Source organism: Callithrix jacchus, chromosome 19, assembly GCF_049354715.1.
Source record: "Callithrix jacchus isolate 240 chromosome 19, calJac240_pri, whole genome shotgun sequence".
NCBI classification, from domain to species: Eukaryota; Metazoa; Chordata; class Mammalia; order Primates; family Cebidae; genus Callithrix; species Callithrix jacchus.
Window position 1 is genome coordinate 30,303,641 of NC_133520.1, and position 20,288 is coordinate 30,323,928.

Below are 20,288 nucleotides of genomic sequence, written 5' to 3' on the forward strand. Positions count from 1 at the left end.
TTAAGACGAAGCCAATGCTCACTTACCATTTTGGGAATGCTAGAGCCTTTAAGAATTATGCTAAATCTGCTCTGCTTGTGCTCTATAAATAGAACAACAAAGCCTGGATGACAGCACATCTGTTTACAGCAGAGTTTATTGAACATTTTAAGCCCACTGTTGACACATACTACTCAGAAAAAAAGATTCTTTCAAAATGTTATTGCTCTTTGGCAATAAGGCTGGTCACCCAAGAGCTCTGATGGAGATGCACAAGGAGATGAATGTTTTCATGCTGCCAACACACATCCATTCTGCAGCCTATGGATAAAGAAATAATTGCAACTTTCAAGTCTAAGAAATACATTTTGTTAGGCTACAGCCCCCATAGATAGCGATTCCTCTGATGGATCTGGGCAAAGTAAATGTAAATCTCCTGGGAAGGATTCATTATTCTGGATGCCATTAAGAACATTTGTGATTCATAGGAGGTTAGAATATCAACATTAACAGGAATTTGGAAAAAGTTGTGTTCAACCTCATGTATGACTGTGAGGGGCTCAAGACCTCACTGGAGGAAGTGACTTCATATGTGGAAATAGCAAGATAACTACAATTAGAATTGGATCTTGAAAATCTAACTGAACTGCTGTAATCGCATTTTAAAACTTGAATGGATGAAGTATTCCTTCTTATGGATGAACAAAGAAAGTGACTTTTTTTTTTTCTTTTTCCAATCAGAGTCTCACTCTGTTGCCCAGGCTGGAGTGCAGTGGTGCAACCTCAGCCCGCTGCAATCTCCACCTCCCTGGTTCAAGCAATTCTCCTGCCTCAGACTCCCAAGTAGCTGGGATTACAGGTGCATGCCACCATGCCTGGCTATGTTTTTTGTATTTTTAGTAGAGACAGGCTTTCACCATGTTGGCCCTACCGGTCTCGAACTCCTGACCTCAGGCAATCAATCTGTCCACTTCGGCCTCCCAAAGTGCTGGGATTATAGGTGTGAGCCACAGTGCCTGGCCGAAAGTGGCTTCGTAAGATGGAACCTACTCCTGGTGATGATGCTGTGAATATTCTTGGAATGACAGCAAAGGATTTAGAATATTACATAAACTCAGTCGATAAAGCAGCAGCACAGTTTGAGAAGACAGACTCCAATTTTGGAAGAAGTTCTGCGGGTAAGATGGTAAAATGCTGTCAAACAGCATCTGAGACTACAGAGAAACCTTTCCTGAAAAACAAAGAGTCAGTCAATGTGGCAAGCTTCACTGTTGTCTTATTTTAAGAAATTCCCACAGCCGCACAAGCTTCAGCAACCACCACCCTGATCAGTCAGTGGCCATCAAGGACAAGCTGAAACTCATCCGCAAAAAGATTGCAACTTGCTGAAGACTCAGATAGTCATTAGCATTTTTAGCAATAAAGTATTTTAAATTAAGGTATATACGTTGATGTTTCAGATGTACTGCTAGAGTACACTCAACAACTTTTATATGCACTGGAAAACCAGAAAATGTGTGCGCCTTACTTTACGGTGATACCTGCTACACTGTGGTGATCTGGAACCAAACCTGCACTATCCTCAAGATATGCCTGCATTTTATTTTGTTTTTTCATTATTCAGTTTGATATATATACATATATATGATTTGTATTTATATAAACATATAGATCATATATATATATTTGTCACCCAGGCTGTAGAGCAGTGGCGCTACTTGGCCCACTGCAACCTCCACCTTCTGGGTTCAAACGATTCTCCTGCCTCAGCCTCCCAAGTAGATGGGACTGCAGGCGCGCACCAGCACGCCCAGCTAACCTTTGTATTTTTGGTAGAGATGGGTTTCACTATTTTGGCCAGGATGGTCTACATTTCTTGACCTTGTGATCCACCCACCTTGGCCTCCCAAAGTGCTGGGATTACAGGTGTGTGCCACTGTGCCCAGCCCAGTTTGATTTATCTTTTAATGTCTCCTGTCATTGATTTTTTTGGCCTGTGTATTATTTAGTACTGTGTTGCTTAATTTCCAAATACCTATAACTTTTTTAGCTGCATTGTTACTGATTTCTATTTAATTCTGTCACTGCAGGAGAACATACTCTGTATGACTTCAATCATTTAAAACTTACGGAGACTTATTTTATGAACTAGTACATGGTCTATTTTGATTAATGTTCCATGTGTACTTGAGGAAAATGATATTCTGTAACTGTTCCATAAATGAAAACTAGGTCAAGTGGGCTTATAGTATTGCTCAAGTCTTCTATGTCATACTGATTTTTGTTAACTTGTTTTATTAACTGCTGAGAGCCAGACCCTAAAAAATTCTCCACTTATAATTGTAGCAGTTTCTATGACTCTTTTTGCTTTATCTATTTTTTTCTTCAGGTATTTCAAAGCTTTATTATTAGGTGTCCACACATTTAAGATTGCTATGAGTTTTCAAAAACTTTGGGCTTTTTATTATTATAGAACATACGGTTATGGACTAATGTATCCACCCAAAATTCCTCTGTTGAAACCTTAATGCCCAATGTGATGGTATTAGGAGGTGGGGTCTGCAGGATTTAACTAGATCATGAGGGTGGAGGTGGGGGTCTGCAGGATTTAACTAGATCATGAGGGTGGAGGTGGGGTCTGCAGGATTTAACTAGATCATGAGGGTGGAGGTGGGGGTCTGCAGGATTTAATTAGATCATGAGGGTGGAGCCTTCATGGATGGAATTAGTGCCGTTATAAAAGAGACCCCAGAAGGCTGGGCGCGGTGGCTCACGCCTATAATCCCAGCACTTTGGGAGGCCGAGGGGAGTGAATCACGAGGTCAAGAGATTGAGACCATCCTGGTCAACAAGGTGAAACCCCGTCTCTACTAAAAATACAAAAATTAGCTGGGCATGGTAGTGTGCGCCTGTAGTCCCAGCTACTCGGGAGGCTGAGGCAGGAGAATTGCTTGAACCCAGGAGGCGAAGGTTGCAGTGAGCTGAGATCATGCCATTGCACTCCAGTCTGTGTAACAACAGTGAAACTCCATCTCAAGAAAAAAAAAAAAAGAGACCCCAGAAAACTCATTCTCCCTCTTTGTGCCATGTGAGGATACTGAGAGAAGATACCTCTCTATGAGCCAGGAAGCAGGCTCTCACCTGACATTAAACCATCCTGGACTTCCCAGCCTTCAAAACAGTGAGAATGTTCATTATTTAAGCCACCCAGTCTATGACATTTTAGTTATAACAACCTAAATATACTGAGACATATGCCTCTTTATCTCTGATGAACCTCTTTTGTTTCAAGTCTATTTTATCTGGTGTTTATGTAGCTATACTACCTTTTAGTACATGTAGGGTGTGCATGGTATTTCTGTTTCCACTCTTGTAACTTGCCTGTGTCTTTGTGTTTAATGTGTGTTTCTATCATCAGCAGCATATAGTTAGATCTTGATTTTCCATCCAGTCTTACAATCACTGCTTTTTATTTGGCGCATTCATTTACATTTAATACATTTACTGGTGTGTTTATATCTATGTTTGTTTTCTTTTTGAGATGGAGTCTTCCTCTGTCACCCAGGCTGGAGTGCAGTGGTACCATCTCAGCTCACTGCAACCTTCACCTTTCAGGTTCAAGCAATTCTCCTGCCTCAGCCTCTCGAATAGCTAGCATTACAGGTGCCCACGACCACAGCCTGGCTAATTTTTTGTATTTTTAGTAGAGACAGGATTTCAACATGTTGGCCAGGCTGCTCTCAAACTCCTGGCCCCAATTGATCCACACACCTTGGCGTCCCCAGGTGCTGTTATTACAAGCATGAGCCACTATACCCAGCCTCTATGTTCGTTTCCTATTTGTTCCATCTCTTTTTTGTTTTTCTTCTTTCCACTTTTGATTGATGTGGCTATTTTTTTGGTATTCCATTTTATCTCATCTATTAACTTTTGATTAATGTCTCTTTATCTTTTAGTAGTTGCTTGAGAGATTATGATATGCATGTTAAGTATAATAGTCCATCATCAAAAAAATGTTCCCCACTTTGTGAATGGCATAAGAACCTTGTGACATTCAACCCCTCCCACCCTTAATGGTCTTGTCACATATTTTACTTCTAGATGTAAATCACAAAATCTAGTGTTACTATTTTTACTCTTTAAATGGTTGATAGTCTCATCAAGAGATATTTTAGATGGTGGTATGTGCCTGTAATCTCAGCTACTTGGGAGGCTGAGGTGGGAGGATCACTTGAGGCTAGGAGTGTTTGAGCCCGTGGGGGGTTATGATTGCGCCTGTGAATGGCCACTGCACGCCAGCCTGGGCAACGTGGCAAGACCTCTTCTTTGAAAAAATAAATAGACATTTTAGAGATAATAAGGTAGTCCTTTCTATTTACCAATATATTTATCCTTTATTTCTTTTTAAAGATTCACACTTGTATCTGGCATATCTTCAGTTTGAAGAATTTTTCTTAGCAAATCTTGTAGTGTAGATTTGTTTGACATAAATATCCCAACTTTGGTATGTATGAAATATTTCTATGCCATTTTTATTTTGAAGAACATTATCACTGAATGTCAAATCCTAGTTGAGAGTCTCTGTTTTCTTTCAGAATTCTGAGATGTTATTCCATTTGTCTTCTGGGCTCCATCGCTTCTAAAGAGAACTCAGTCATTTTTCTTAAAGTGTTTCCACTATAGGTAATGTATCTTTTCCTCTGACTGCTTTAAATTTTTTCTTTATGTTTTGTTTTCAACAGCATAACTATCATGAATCTATGCCTATAGTAATTTTCGTTTCTTTTTCTTTTTTCTTTTTTTGGAGACAGAGTCTTGTTTTATTTCCCAGGCTGGAGTGTAGTGGCATGATCTTGGCTCACTGCAACCTCTACCTCCCAGGTTCAAGTGATCCTTGTGCCTCAGCCTCCCAAGTAGGGAGGTGTGCACCACCACGCCCAGCTACATTTTGTATTTTGAGGAGAGACGGGGTTTCACCACGTTGGCCTTGAACTCTTGGTCTTGACCTCCTGGCCTCAAGTGATCCACCCACTCTGGCCTCCCAAAGGGCTGAGATTACAAGCATGAGCCACTGTGCCTGCCCCAGAGTCTACGGTCATTTTCTTTGTATTTATTTTGCTTGGGATTTGCTGAACTTCTTAGATCTATAGCTCAATACCTAAAACTTCTCAGCTATTATTTCTTCATGTATTTCTTCTGCTCATTCTTTTTTCCTCTCTTTTTTATGCTATGTATATATGTAGTATATAATGTGATACATTTGTTAGATCACTTAATACTGCCCTAGACCCTGGGTGCATGTTTCTATTTCTTAACAAATATAATGAAGATAAAAGTTTTTTATCTTCATAATTTAGTTTGGATAACTTCCATTGACCTACCTTCAAATTCACGTTTCCAGTCTGCTGATAAGCCCATCAAATGATTTATCTCTGTATAATATTTGTAACTTCTAGAATTTTTCATTATGCTTTTTAAAATTTTTATTTTAAAAACTTTTTAATTTTTAATTTCTTAGAGATGAAGTCTTACTCTTGTCACCAAAGCTGGAGTGCAGTGACAAACATAGCTCACTACAGCCTCAAATTTCTGGGTTCAAGCTATCCTCCTGTCTCAGCCTCCCAAGTATTTAAGTCTACAAGTGCATGCCCCCATGCCATGCTAATTTTTTTAATTTTTTGTAGAGATTGAGGTCTCACTGTGTTGCCCAGGCTGGTCTCGAACTCCCAGCCCCAAGTAACCCTCTCACACTGGCCTCCCAAAGCATTGGGATTATAGGTGTGAGCCCTCAGGCCTGTGCTCTTTTTTACAGTTTTTATGTCTGTGTTGAAATTCCCCGTATGTTTCTGCGTATTGCCTGCATTTTCCACTAGATCCTTTAACACGCTTTTAATAGTTATTTTAATGTTTCCATCTCATAATTCCAGCATCTGCGCCATCTTTGGGGTCTGTTTCTATTGACTATTTTCTTTCTTCCTTGATTGGCTTATTATTTTTTATTAAATGCCAGACACTGTGTGTAAAAGAATAGTAGAGACTGAAGTATATGCAATATATGGTTAGAAAAGTGCTCAGCCCTTCCTCTGCTAGGCTTTTAGAGTGGCGGACTGAGTCAGTTTGATGTGTAATTGAGCTGGGACTGGTCTCGTGGCAGCTTTAGTTTGATTCTGCTTACTAATGGTTTCAAATGACTTGAGGGCAAGATGAGAACCTCTCCTTCAGCAGGTACCAGGGAGATTCCAGAATTATTATTATTATTATTTTAGATGGTGTCTCACTCTGTCATTCAGGCTGGAGTAGTGGCACGATCTTCATGATCTTAGTTCACTGCAACCTCTGCCTCCTGAGTTCAAGCGATTCTCCTACCTCAGCCTCCCAAGTTGCTGATACTACAGATGCACGCCACCACACCCAGTTAATTTTGCATTTTTAGTAGAGATGGGGTTTCATCATGTTGGCCAGGCTGGTCTTGAACTCCTGACCTTGTGATCCACCCAACTTGGCCTCCCAAAGTGCTGGTATTACAGGTGTGGTCCACCATGCCTGGCCTCAGAAATGTCTTTATGCTCTACAGTCCAGCCGCTAGCTTTTTGAACTGTGGGAATATGCCACCTAACTCTAAAGAACGGCTGCTAGCTTTTGGATCTTTGGGAAGATTTCTTTGCTCTGCAGTCCAAACTCTGGCCTTCTGTGCTTCGGGAGATCTCTCTCCACCCTGATTCCTGATCCTGAGCCATGGAGTTCCAAGGCAGGATATTCGTTGAAAGGCCAGAGTGTCTGTGAGCAGCTTGCTCAGCTCTCCTTTCCTGCTCCCAGCTTGAGGAGACTTTGTGTGTCTTTGCTCAGGAAGATCTTTCTCAGCTCTCCTGTCCTGTCCCATCTCAGACAGCCTCCCAGAGGGCCCAGTTTCTCAGAGGGTTTCTCTCAGTTCACGACCCTGTCCTCAGCAGGCCCTGTGCATGTCCACCTGAAGAGAGAGTCTCTCCATCCTCTGCCCCCCACCTTCACACCTGGGAAAGTCCATGATGCAGCTTGATGAGCAGGTGCAGGCTCTCTTCGAGGCTGGGGCTTGTCGGGACCCTGGCCCATCATGCTAGCCCACACTGGTTTCTTTTTACCCTGATCAAGGAGAACCTCCTTTCCCTCCTCTGAAAGTGGCTGTGGGCCTCTTATCTCTTGGGAATGGCTTATTACTTTCAGGAATTTTAATGGACTTATTTTTGTTCTGCTTTGCTCTGTTTGCAGCTCTCTGATGGCTTTTAAAAACTAGGCTGCTGTAGGTGTTCCAGCCGTCATGTGATGTTATAATCCTGTTCTCGCAGGATTTTTTACGTGGGAGCAAAACGCCCCCAGTTGTTTTTTATTATGTTCAGGACATTGTGCTTGGAAAACTGCAGGAATATAATTGAGGCCTGGGATGATGTCATTTTCTTCCAGAGACAATTTTTATTTGCTTCTTCCAAGCCTAGCAAGCCGAGGAGTGCTGGCAGTCTGGAGTAAGTTTAAGCCAGTTTTAAAATTGAGGTTTTTCTGAGCCACCCAGAGGACTGAAAGCTGGGCTGCAGCATGCAGGGAACAGACAACTCCTACCCAAAGCATGGGTTAGGGTGGGGTGTGGGGTGTTATCAGGGCCCCACCTGGGTGCATTCTAGACTCCAACTTTTATCCCCTAACTCCATGAGGCCCTCATGAGTAATGTTGAGCCTCTCGGCTGTCTTTTCTTGATTGGCAAATATTGTTAGGGCAACAGTGGCTCAAATGCAGACTCACCTGTCAGGACAACTGCTTTCTTCCAGATCTTGGCCCATGACTCCACACTATCATTTCAGGGCTCCTATGCTTTCAAAGTGTTCAGCTCACCTCATTGTCATTAGCAGGAGAATCAGTCCAAATTAGCTAATTTGCTATTACCAGAAACTGCCATCTCTGTATCTTATTTTTTAAAAACTCAATCTTCAACAGCTGACATCAGTATTTAAAAATTTCTCTTCTCGCTGCGCACGGTGGCTCATGCCTGTAATCCCAGCACTTTGGGAGGCCAAGGTGGGTGGCTCATGAGGTCACTGGATTAAGACCATCCTGGCTAACACAGTGGAACCCAGTCTCTACTAAAAATACAAAAAACAAATAAATAAAATTAGCCGGGCATGGTGGCACGTGCCTGTAGTCCCAGCTACTTGGGAGGCTGAGGTAGGAGAATCTCTTGAACCTGGGAGGTGGAGGTTGCAGTGAGCGGAGATCGTGCCACTGCGCTCCCGCTTGGGCAACAGAGCAAGACTCCATATGGAAAAAAAAAATCCTCTTCTCCTACATAATTTGTGGTTTAGACAACTTCTGAATTTCGATATATTTCACATTATATCTTTTGATGCAGCATTATTTAATGTTTTAAGGTTCATGGTGGTTATAAACACACGGTGGATATTTTATGCCCTCTATTTCCCAGCCATTGCTTTTTTGCCTTAAATTTTACATTCTGTTTTTGTGTAAATTTCATTTACTTGGTATATCTTTGCCTATATCATTATTTTGTAAACATTCAAAAACATTTAGCTTTAAGCTGTGTTATAAAAGCATTCTCACTGTCACTACCAGCATGATTTATCTACTCTAATTTTATGTTACACATTTATATCTTTTGTTCCTCTTTATTATTTTCTTGTCCTTTGCTATGTTAATCCTTTTTTCCTTGCTCTTTCTCTTTAGGTTCCTGGGAATTTTTCATTCGGCTTTTAGTCCACTAGTGGATGGATACCTCTTATTTTATTTTTATCATTTTTTTTTTCTTGAGACCAAGTCTTGCTCTGTCACCCAGGCTGGAATGCAGTGGTGCAATCTTGGCTCACTGCAGCTTCTGCCTCCTGGGTTCAAGTGATTCTCCTGCCTGTCTCCAGAGTAGCTAGGATTGCAGGCTCCTGCCACCACATACAGCTAATTTTTGTATTTTTAGTAGAGACAGGGTTTCACCATGTTGGCCAGGTTGGTCTCGAACTCCTGACCTCGTGATCTGCCCGCCTCAGGCTCCCAAAGTGCTGGAATTACAGGCGTGAGCCACCACGCCCAGTTATTATTATTATTTTTTTTTTTGAGACCGAGTTTCGCTTTTGTTACCCAGGCTGGAGTGCAATGGCGTGATCTCGGCTCACCACAACCTCCGCCTCCTGGGTTCAAGCAATTCTCCTGCCCCAGCCTCCCGAGTAGCTGGGACTAGAGGTGCGTGCCATCAGGCCTAGCTAATTTTTGTTTTTGGTTTTTTTTTTTCAGTAGAGACGGGGTTTCACCATGTTGACCAGGATGGTCTCAATCTCTTGACCTCGTGATCCACCCACCTTGGCCTCCCAAAGTGCTGGGATTACAGGCGTGAGCCACCGCGCCCGGCTAACAGTTCACTGCAGACTTGACCTCCTAGGCTCAAACCTCTGAGGAACCAGGACTACCAGCTTGGCTTGCACCACCTTTCCCCGCAAATTATCTTCTTTTTTGTAGAGAAGACAGAGGGTTGGGCGTGGTTCTCAATATGTTGCTCAGGCTGGTCTCAAATTCCTGGGCTCAAGCAATCCTCCCTCCTTGGCCTGGGATTACAGGGGTGAGACACTGCCCCTGGCTGATACCTTTTGTTTGAAATCTCAAATTTCTTAACATCAAGTATAAAACGATATCAACCAATATGTCCTAAGATAGATGCATATGCTTTTGCCACCTCTCACTTTTTATTAATAACCTTCTCTTCCTTTGCTACCTCCCAGTTTTCGTCAAAGTAAATTGTGATACAAAAACCTCAGTTTATAATCATGAAATATTTTTTATATATAATTTTAACATTGATTAGTGTTGTTTCATATTATATTAATTACAATTATTTCATTTATGTAGTTTCATTGATTTGATTCTTTGCCTTTTCTTTTACCTTTTTTTCTGTTAAATTCTTTATTTTGATTCGTTTCTTAGCTGACAGTACTATGACCTCAAGTACTGTTTTTCAAAAAGGGTTTGCAGAAGAGCTCTCCCACCCCCAGTGGAACTGGATAACATCCTGTACCAGTTACCAATTTATTACGGTCTGGTTCCAAATCCACCCTTCACAGATGCCTGCAAAGTTTCTCCCTTGCCAGCGGGCACGATGTTAAACTTTGTCAGTAGAGGGCGCTAGAAGACAGAGGGAAGAAGTGACTTCTCTTGCGGTTTCTTTAAGCTTTCCTTCCCACTTGCTTGTAGGACTTGAACCCACAGGGAGTTCCTTCTCAGCTCAGTTTCAGGGCCCTTCCGCAGGCATCTTCACGGCCAGTTCCCTGGGTGTCCCACCTGGTTTCCCAGCGGTGACTTCAGCCGCACCGTCTTGGGCGGATCCCTGGTGGGGCAGACGCGACCCAGTCAGTTTCCTGCGGACGCTCCCGGGGGCAGCTTCCCAGCGCGTCCTGCGTGAGCCCTCGGGGGCTTCGCCGTGAGTTCAGTGCATCCTCCAACAGCAGCTACCGGAGGAATTTTGTGGGGACCCCAGCAGGAGGCCTCCAGCCCCTCAGGCGTGGCCTGCGGTTCTCTTCCCCGCAGTGTTCGCTCTCTGACTGCGGCCCGGTTCTGTCCGGGGACAAACCCAGAGACCTTCTCTGCCGTCAGTGGGCGGCGACGCATTTTCTCCAGCAAGGACTGAACCCCCGTCTCGGAGAGCCAGCCTCCTTCAAGTTCGTTCCTTCCTTTTGGATTCTCCCCCACCCCTGGGAGACCATCTAACTTTCCTCTTTATTCCCACTGAATCCACCCTGACTGATTCACAGCTCCGAGTTCCGAAGCAAGGGCAAGCTGTGGGGCGCTTCTGGAGGTCCCTACTCAAAACGGGAAAAGCTGGCCAGGCGCGGTGGGTCACGCCTGTAATCCCAGCACTTTGGGAGGCTGAGGCAGGAGAATCGCTTGAGCCCAGGAGTTCAGGATCAGTCTGGACAACATAAGAAGACCGTGTCTCTACAAATACACACATATATATATGTAAATTAGCCAGACATGGTGGTGAGTACCTATGGTCTCAGCTACTCAGAAGGCTGAGGCAGGAGGATCGCCTGAGCCCTGGGGTGTCGAGGCTGCGGTGAGCCGGACCTCACTGCACTCCAGCCTGGGGCAGGGACTGAGACCCCGACTCAAAAAATAAAAATTAAAAGAATGGAAAGAACCAATGAAATCTTGATGCAGTTAACACCTCTGAATATTTCTCTGGTTTCTAGAATCCACACAAAGCAGAAATCCTACAGAATGATGGCTTGCGGCAAGGGCGAGGTGAGGTCCCCACAGGGGACATCGTAATAGGGCCGTCAGACTAGTTGGAGAAGTATGCTCCGTCCCATAAAAACGTGCTCCTTCCTGACTTCTACCCCATGTGGGTGGGCCCATGATCTCCTCCTAGACTGCTCAGCTGGAATCACAGTCCTGCCCCTGTCTTTGCTGTCCTTCATACCTTCTCTTGGCTGCCTCACTGCCACACCCTGGCCCAGGCTCTGGTCACCTTGCCTAGGGTAGCGGCTTTCCTGGGAATGCCATCTCCACTCCATATACTCCTTCTGGTGCCTGAATGCCCTGCTCAAGGCCTCACCTCCCAGGAAGCTTCCTGATCAGCTTAACTCACGATTTCTTCCTGTTCTGCCCTCTCCTATTATCTGTGCAAATCTTAAGGCACTATCTGCTCTGTCGTGTACCTGATCTTCCCTGTCAACCTAGACTGCTTTGATTAAAGCTGTGACGGGCCGGGCGCGGTGGCTCAAGCCTGTAATACCAGCACTTTGGGAGACCGAGGCGGGTGGATCACGAGGTCAAGAGATCGAGACCATCCTGGTCAACATGGTGAAACCCCGTCTCTACCAAAAATACAAAAAATTAGCTGGGCATGGTGGTGCGTGCCTGTAATCCCAGCTACTCAGGAGGGTGAGGCGGAGGAGTTGCTTGAACCCAGGAGGCGGAGGTTGCGGTGAGCCGAGATCGCGCCATTGCACTCCAGCCTGGGTAACAAGAGCGAAACTCTGTCAAAAAAAAAAAAAAAAAAAAAAGCTGCTTCGGACAGTCGAGGAAACACTTATTTCCTCGGAAGTGGCGTCCTCTGCTGGTAGAAGTATGTAATGTCTGGAACTTCTCCCTAGCTCTGTAAAGGACCCTTACCGCCCAAAGCAGAGAGAACCAGTGATATCCAGGGAAATCCAGCTGCCCTCCTCTCTGCCCACCCCATTCCTTAAGCATGTAAAATTCAATCCGCCGACTCACCCACCAGATTTCCACACCTTACTATTACACTCAGATGTCCCTGATGCTCCAGTCTCATGGGTAATGGCAATCTCTAACATTAACTGGATATGCACTATCTATGCCATGCACTGGGCTAATCTCTTTACCTATATTGTATTATTTAAGCCTCATAGCAACTTTGTGAGGCAGACAATTGGGTCATGTTTCCTAAGAGCAGAGCTTGAGACATATTTCAGTGCACATGTACTTCTTTTGGGGAAGAACCCCCAGAAGAAAGAAAAGGAAGAAGAATGGAGTGGGAAAGTAGGGAGCCAGGCCGTGGGGTCAGCTGTGGCTGAGCTGTGGCCTGATTCCACGGGGAGCCGTGGAGCATGTGCTATACCTGAGTTCATCTTGTCTTGAGGTTGGGTACTGGCCTTTCCTGCCCTGTGTCAGACAAGCATCGGCTGCAGGCCCCAAGCAAGGCGGCTTCCATTACCGGAAGTCTCTGAAAGGGAATAACTGTGAACTGCTGCCATCAAACCTCACAGCAGCTGGGGGGCAGGGATGGTCTTTACTGGTCCAGTAAAGAGGGTTTAGCTGGGCACAAGAACAGCAACCATGGTACTGTTATTTCTACTGTACGAATGCAGAATTCCAATCCTCCAGGTTTTAGGTACTTTATAGATTTTGAGTGTTTTTATATTCCTTACCTCATCAATGTTACAGTAATCTTGAGAGGTGTGATCATGGTGCCCACTTTAGGAACGAGAGGGAGGGGGTGGGAGACTTCCTCGGATTGCCCAGTAGGTAAATATCTTCTCTGTTTGTAAAGAGCATCTTCCCAGATACATAGCCAGCTGTCATGGGTCCCAGTCCACCCTCTTCCCTGTGACATTCAGGATCTGGTCGTTTACCAAGGATCTTACAGCCCTTTTAACTCAGACTGAGTCCAATGCAGCCGTGAAGCTGACAACATTCATTGCTGAGACTAGGTATGAGAATACACCTCCTATCATAAGGGGCCTTACCTTGCCTGCCTGGCACTTTGCTGGGCTCAGAACGCATCTCCAAATTCCCCTATGGGAAGGAGATGCCGGGGCACTGCTTACCTGCTCCTGCTTCTGTAGGTTCCCTTGGCAGTTTCCTTAGAGGTGTCCCAGCAAGCTAGAGTCGGTCAGAGGACATTGAGGGTCAGGCCAGAGAAGTTTAGAGAGTCCCAGGACTACCTGAGCACTGCCATCACCCACCACAGGGGAAGCTGTGCAGTCAGTCTTGTGGCAGAGGCTGGGGTTTCTTGGATCTCAGGAGAAGCGTCACCTCTACCACCCTCTCAAGGCCCTGGGCTTTTGCCCTCAAGCTGCCTCTGGATCTAGCAAAGGCGTCAAGCCATCTTTGGGGTGGGGGAGTTCCAAGAGCTGCATCAGACTAGCTCGCCTCCTCCGACACCGAGTTCCAGGGGATGATCCACACCTAAGAGCTGACGGGGTATAGCAGGAGCACGTCGGGGACCCAGAAACCCAGCACTGTGTTGGGAAAGTATGGATTTAAGAGCTCACTGATACAGGTTCGAATCCCCCACTCTATCACAGGGCATCTCAGTTAAGATGAGGTAGACATGAGAGTAACAAAATTCACAACAGCAGCTATTGTGCTGTTAGTTAGTGGCCCTTGCCCTCATGGTAGGCCTTTGCCTACCAAGCAGCAAAACAGAGGGAGGGACAAAGAAGGAGGAGCAGAGACCAGACACACAACCTGTGCCTTAGGGAAGGCTCCAACACACTCCTGCCTAAGGCGTCCACTTACCTCTCTTTGGCCAGAACTCAGTCACATGACCACACCCGGCCACACAGGAGGCTGGGAAATGCAGTCTTTACTCTGGGCAGCCATGTTTCCTGCTAAAACTTTTCTTACCCTGATAAAAAGTAGCAAGTTACTGGAGACTAGCAGCTCCTACCACACTAGACTGTGGCCTCAGGCAAGTCTCATGGCCGCTCTAGGCTTGGAGATAAAGCTATTTTACCACAAACAAGTTGCATGAACTGAAACCCCGGATGCAAAGGATCTAGCACAGAGCCTGGAATATACTATGCTCAACCTCTCCTTTTCCGTTCCTGTCTCCAGATATTCTGGAATGTGCGGTGGTAGGTCTCAAACACCACAGCTCTCGCAGCCGGTGTCTGAGTGCTTTCTCTATGCAGACTCACAAGATCAATGTTGGAAATAGATGCTTGGTGCTGAAAAGAAAAATTAGCACTGAGACAACGGATCTTTCAGCAATGCAATTTTTACTTCCTGGACTGCAAGAAGGGTACACTCGCTAGCCATCTTGCTACAAGAGTACAATGAACAAAAGCAAACAGACAAATTTATCCCTTATGCATTTGGGTGGTCGTTACTGCTGTGTCTGATCTACATTGGCTGGAGCCAGACCTCACAATCTAAACTAAAACCCAATTGGTTAACAACTTAAAACTTTTCTAAACAGGTAAAAGCAATGGAAGGCTGGGATATGCCTGTGAGCACGTCCAGCACAGAAGTTTTGGTCAGAGTACAAGGACATAGAATGTACTACGTGTCTGTAAGCATACCGTGTCTGACAGCTATATAGAATAGGGCTTAACAAAGTTCTTAGCACACTTACTCTTTAGCAAGAAAGGAAACTTTAAAGAGGAACTTTTCTACTCCCCACAGTCACCCTGAAACTTCTTACCAGAACTTCTGAACCAGACCTCAGGGCGGTAGAGTAAGTCACAGTGACATTTATAGAATAAATAATGCCAGCATCACACACTATTTACCCCATGAAGTCTACACATTATTCCACTTCATTCCGGCACAACCCCAGGTAATAGGAACTATTATCCTGACGGACAGATTTGGAAACTGAGGTCAGAGAGGTTAAGCCACTTGCGGAAGGTGACACAGACAGTAACTGGCTGAACTGGGATCAGATCCCGGTCTATCTGGCTCTGAGTCCTCGTCCTGTAATCATCACGGTACAGCAGTCAGGGGTTTCCCTGTATGAGGCATCTACTCACCGCCCCGTGATGGAACCTATTGTTAAAGGATCTCGGCCACACGAGGGAATCGGGGAGGAGGGGACCCCATGAAGGAAGCCTTTTCGCTGGTGAGGAGACTGACCTCAGCTTTGCCGCCTGTGAGACACTGATTACAGCTGTTAACAGGCAGGCAACCTAGGAAGACGCCTGGAGCCTGGAGACACGATGTGAGTCAGAGCCTTGGACTTGCCTGCATACTCCTCATACTGCCCCAGCCTCAAGGGCAGACAGCCAGGACCAGATAGGAGTGGGGACAGCCCTAGCCCCTGGCCAACCGCTCTGAAGAGAAAAAGCTTCTTCCTAAGCCGCAGTAAATCCTTAGGGTTAATTGCAGCCCGAACATTCATTTCAAAGACCTCACTTCCTGAATCCCAGGAACGCCCAGGAGAATGGGGACCGAGGTGGCCTGGCCCAGAAAAAGCAAGATACAGACATTGTCTCAACCTGTACATTCTCAAGGAGAAAGAGGGCCCTCCCAGCAGGACAAGTGGGTGGGCCTCATGATCCTGGAGGGGCTGAGCACAGGGAAGGATGGCGTAGGAGACTCCACCAAGAAGGCGGTGACCCTGGGCTTGGGCACCCACTCCCTGCTGGAGAACCCAGCCTGGCCTGGCTTCCGGAGCCCTCCAACCTTCACCTTCATGCTACTTGACTTCCACCTAAATCCTGCACTGCTCCCTGTGGGAAGGCAGGGGTGTGACTTCTTGGTAGTCTCATCTGGCTGGTCTCCCTGGAGAGTGGGAGCTCCTTAAGGGGAGGGCTGATCCAGGCCCCTTCTGGACTTCAGTTCCCGCAGTGATCCCTAGTACGCTACCCCCCGAAGTGTCTGATAGAACACTGGCCCAGCATCGAGGCCAGCGCCTCTACTGGAGCTGCCCGCAACATGCTGTGTGATCCTGGGAAATGTGCTTAAGTTCTCTGAGCCTCATTTTTCCTTTTACACGACAGAGATAATCCTGCCTCTGGGAGAATGAACTGAAGTAAATTACCCTGATCCCCTAGACGAAAAGGAGGGAGCAGGAGAAATTCTTCCAACCCACAGGGCCCAGCACAGAGGAGGCGGCACCCCCAGTTTATTCACCGTGAACCTGGTGTGCCAGACAAAGTTCACCGGCAGGGGGCGCCAGGCCACCGCTCGGTGCTCAGCCTCACTTTGGGGAGCGGGCAGAGTCTGGTCTCAACAGGTCTCGCCTCTGGCACGGTGCGTCTCGCGGCCCAGAAAAGGCACCTTGTCCCCAGAGGTCTGAAGTCGCTGATTGTGTTTATTCAAAGCCAGCCATCGTTGCTCACCCGTCCGATTTCCTCTGGCTGTGTGTGGACGGGGGTGCGTGTGACCGCGTCTGTGCACCGGGGACGGTGCTGTGGGCTTTGTGCTGAGCCAAGGGTGCGGCTTCTCCTGTCCGCCAGGTCCTGGGCTCTCGGCCGCGGCCGGCAGGGGCGGTGCTGATGCTGCAGGAGGATCGGGAGCCACTGCCTCTGCTCAGCCCCGCGGGAGCCGCTCTGTGTGCCTGCAGCGGGAAGGGCCACCGGGCGGATTGCCTCCTTGGCCGGTGGCCCCTTCAACAGACCGGTCTCTCCGATGGGCCTGCTCGTTAAGTCAGTGTGAGGGCACACGGAGGAAGCCCTGCTTGCCTCTCTAGTCAGAAGAAAGGGGCCACGGGATTGTAAAACAGGCCTTCGGTTCTTGGATAAGAAGACAAAACCAAACCAAAAGCCTGCTGGGCTCACTGTCTTACCTGGAGGCAAGTGATTGCTCAGGCCAAATCACCCAACCTGGGCTCTGATACCTGCCGTCCCAGGTGGGGCCCATGCGAGGGGGAAAGGGGCCAGCATGGCCTCTGCCTGGGGCTCCCAGCCTGAGGGGGCAGTGTGTCCTCACCCCAAGAGACCAGTGTTTGCAGGACAATACTGTCAGGCTGGTACGAGAGGCAGCCTGTGGCCACACAGGATGGAGAAGAGGGACTCAAACTGTGAAACAGACAGGGTCAGGGAGCCCACTCCCATCTGACCCACCAGCCAGCAGCCCCTCTTTGCTTCCTCACTTTTCAGACAGAGTCACCCTTTTTTTTTTCTTTCTTTCTTTCTCTTTCTTTTTCTTTCTTTCTTTCTTTCTTTCTTTCTCTCTCTCTTTTTTTCTTTCTTTCTCTTCCTTCCTTCCTCCCTCCCTCCCTCCCTCCCTCCCTCCCTCTCTCTCTCTCTCTCTTTCTTTTTTGATGCGGTCTCACTCTGTTGCCCAGACTGGAGTACAGTGGCACCACCTCAGCTCACTGCAACCTCTGCCTCCCAGGTTCCAGAGATTCTCCTGCCTCAGCCTCCCCAGTAGCTGGGACTATACACCACCACGCCCAGCTAATTTTCATAATTTTCAGTAGAAACAGGGTTTCACCATATTGGCCAGGCTGGTCTCAAACTCCTGACCTTGTAATCTGCCTGCCTTGGCCTCTCAAAGTGCTGGGATTATGGGTGTGAACCACTGGAATCGCCCTTTTCATAGACACAGAAGGGTCACCACGTAATCATCCTTCCTAGGCTGAGGGTACAGACAGGAGCTGGCAGAGAGGGTACTGGGCAATTTCCACAGGGTCACCAGTCCTGGGGAAGGTTCCTGGGGTAGGTGGCTAGGGGTGGGGTAGAGGTGGGGGACTGCCACAAAGGCTTCCAAGACCCTGAAGGAGGCCAGGCACCTTGAGTCTTAAGAAGCCAGAGGAATCGTCTAATCAGGTGACAGTGCCCGTCCTCAAGGGGCCAGTGGGCCAGGCAGGCACGCACAGCAGCTGTGATACCTTCAGGCAGACCACAACGCACTCTACAGTTTGCTGAGTTATTTTACACACACTTATTCTGTGAGGTCGGCAGAAAAATGCAGCTCAGAGATGTTAGGTAACTTGTCCCAGGACACACAGCCAGGACTTGTGCCTGTATCTCCTGAGCTCTAGCCTGAACTGGCTCCTTAGGTAGCCTTTGCCCCTCCTACCAACTCCCTGAAGCAGAACCTTAGAGCCGCAGGGCCCATCTTGTTCTGACAGGTCTAGAACTTGCCTTTATTTTTCAGGTGACTGGCATTGGTTAACATCTACAGGCCTGGCTCACCCAACAAACCGCAGGAGATGCATGGATGGGCAGACAATGCCACTGTGATTGCTTACAGTGAGCGCCAGTTTGTTTAGAAGGCTGGTGTCAGGAATCGACTCAAGTCATCCATTCCCTCCTGGCGTTACCGGGAAAATGCAGAACCAGAGCAAATGCAGCCAGCCTTCCCTGAAGGAGTTCTCAATCTGTCAGACTGGGCTACAGAAATATGTGACGTGGTTGGGCACAGTGGCTCATGCCTGTAATCACAGCACTTTGGGAGTCTGAGGTGGGTGGATCACAATGTCGAGAGTTCGAGACCAGCCTGATCAATATGAAGAAACCCCATCTCTACTGAAAATACAAAAAATTAGCCCATAGTGGTGGGGGGCACCTGTAATCCAGCTACTCAGGGGGCTGAGGCAGAAGAACCACTTGAACACAGGAGGCAGAAGTTGCAGTGAGCCGAGATCACGCCACTGCACTCCAGCCTGGACGACAGAGCAAGATCACGAGGTCAAGAGATGGAGACCATCCTGGCAACATGGTGAAACCCCGTCTCTACTAAAAATACAAAAAATTAGCTGGGCACGGTGGTGCGTGCCTGTAATCCCAGCTACTTGGGAGGCTGAGACAGGAGAATTGCCTGAACCCAGGATGTGGAGGTTGCAGTGAGCCGAGATCGCGCCATTGTGCTCCAGCCTAGGTAACAAGAGCGAAACTCCGTCTCAAAAAAAAAAAAAAAACAAAACCAGAAATGTGTGATGTGCTGGGAAGCGTCAGGGAAAGGGCGGCTCAGGAGTGTCCTGGGTTGTAATCACAGCTCTACCAGTTCTTAACATGTCCTTGGCAGGTCGCTCAAGCCTCAGCCTCTTCATCTGATACATGGAGATGATGCACAGAACGACCCAGGGCTTCTGGGAGGAGCGTAGAGCATGTGCGGTGCAGGGACTGGGTCCAGGCAGATAAACAGTGGCTCTTCTATTTCCGGAAAGCTGGGCGACTTCCCTGTCTGCAGAAGGCGTATTTACAACAACCACTCTCTGAAAGCCGTTATTCCTCACCCCGCTCAGCACTGGGTCTTCTCACAAACCCTCGCTATTCCTTGAGCCCTTCTCTAGCACAGTGTCTCTCCAGTCAGGCAGGTGCCAGATAATTCCCTGGGCTACAATTTTATTTAGTGACATTCTTGTTTCTTTTTCTTTTCTTTCTTTTTTTTTTTGAAGACAGTCTGGCTGTCACCCAGGCTGGAGTGCAGTAGCATGACCTTGACTCACTGCAGCCTCCGCCTCCTGGGACCACAGGCACACGCCATCATTCCTGGCTAATTTTGTATTATTTGTAGAGACGGGGTCTCACTATATTGCCCAGGCTGGTCTCTCAAAGTCCTGGGCTCAAATGATCTACCCACCTTGGCCTCCCAAAGTGCTGGGATTACAGGCATGAACGCCATGCCCAGCCAATTTAGTGCTTTTCTTGGCCTAAGGGTGCACAGCGCTCAACTTGAAGGAGATGTTTTCTGGTTCTTGGAGTGGATTTGAAGATACTAAATTTCATTTCCCTCAGCCACATGCTTTCCTTGAGTGACAGGTTTCCCGGGTGACAGGTTTCCAAGTCTGGGGAAGCTGGGACAGCCTGGTCCTGCCACTTGCCACAATGTGTGACCTCGGGCATGTTCTGGAACCCCAGATTCCTTATGTGTCAGTCAGGAGACATTCAGCCACGGGGTTGGGAGAGGATTACACTTGAAATGTGTGCAGTGTCGAACACCTGGCCCAGCGTGAGGAGGGACTCAATCAGTGATCATTGTCTTGTAGTCATGAAACAGATGCTGGGTTTTATAAGTTTCAAATTTAGAGACTTTACCCATGGGAGGGAAAGATCAACTTCACAAACGGGGCATTGGAACCACGTTGGCTGAGTCCCTCTGCTCCTTGCCCTCAGCTCTGTGTCCCTGATCCTGCTGGTATCAGCCCA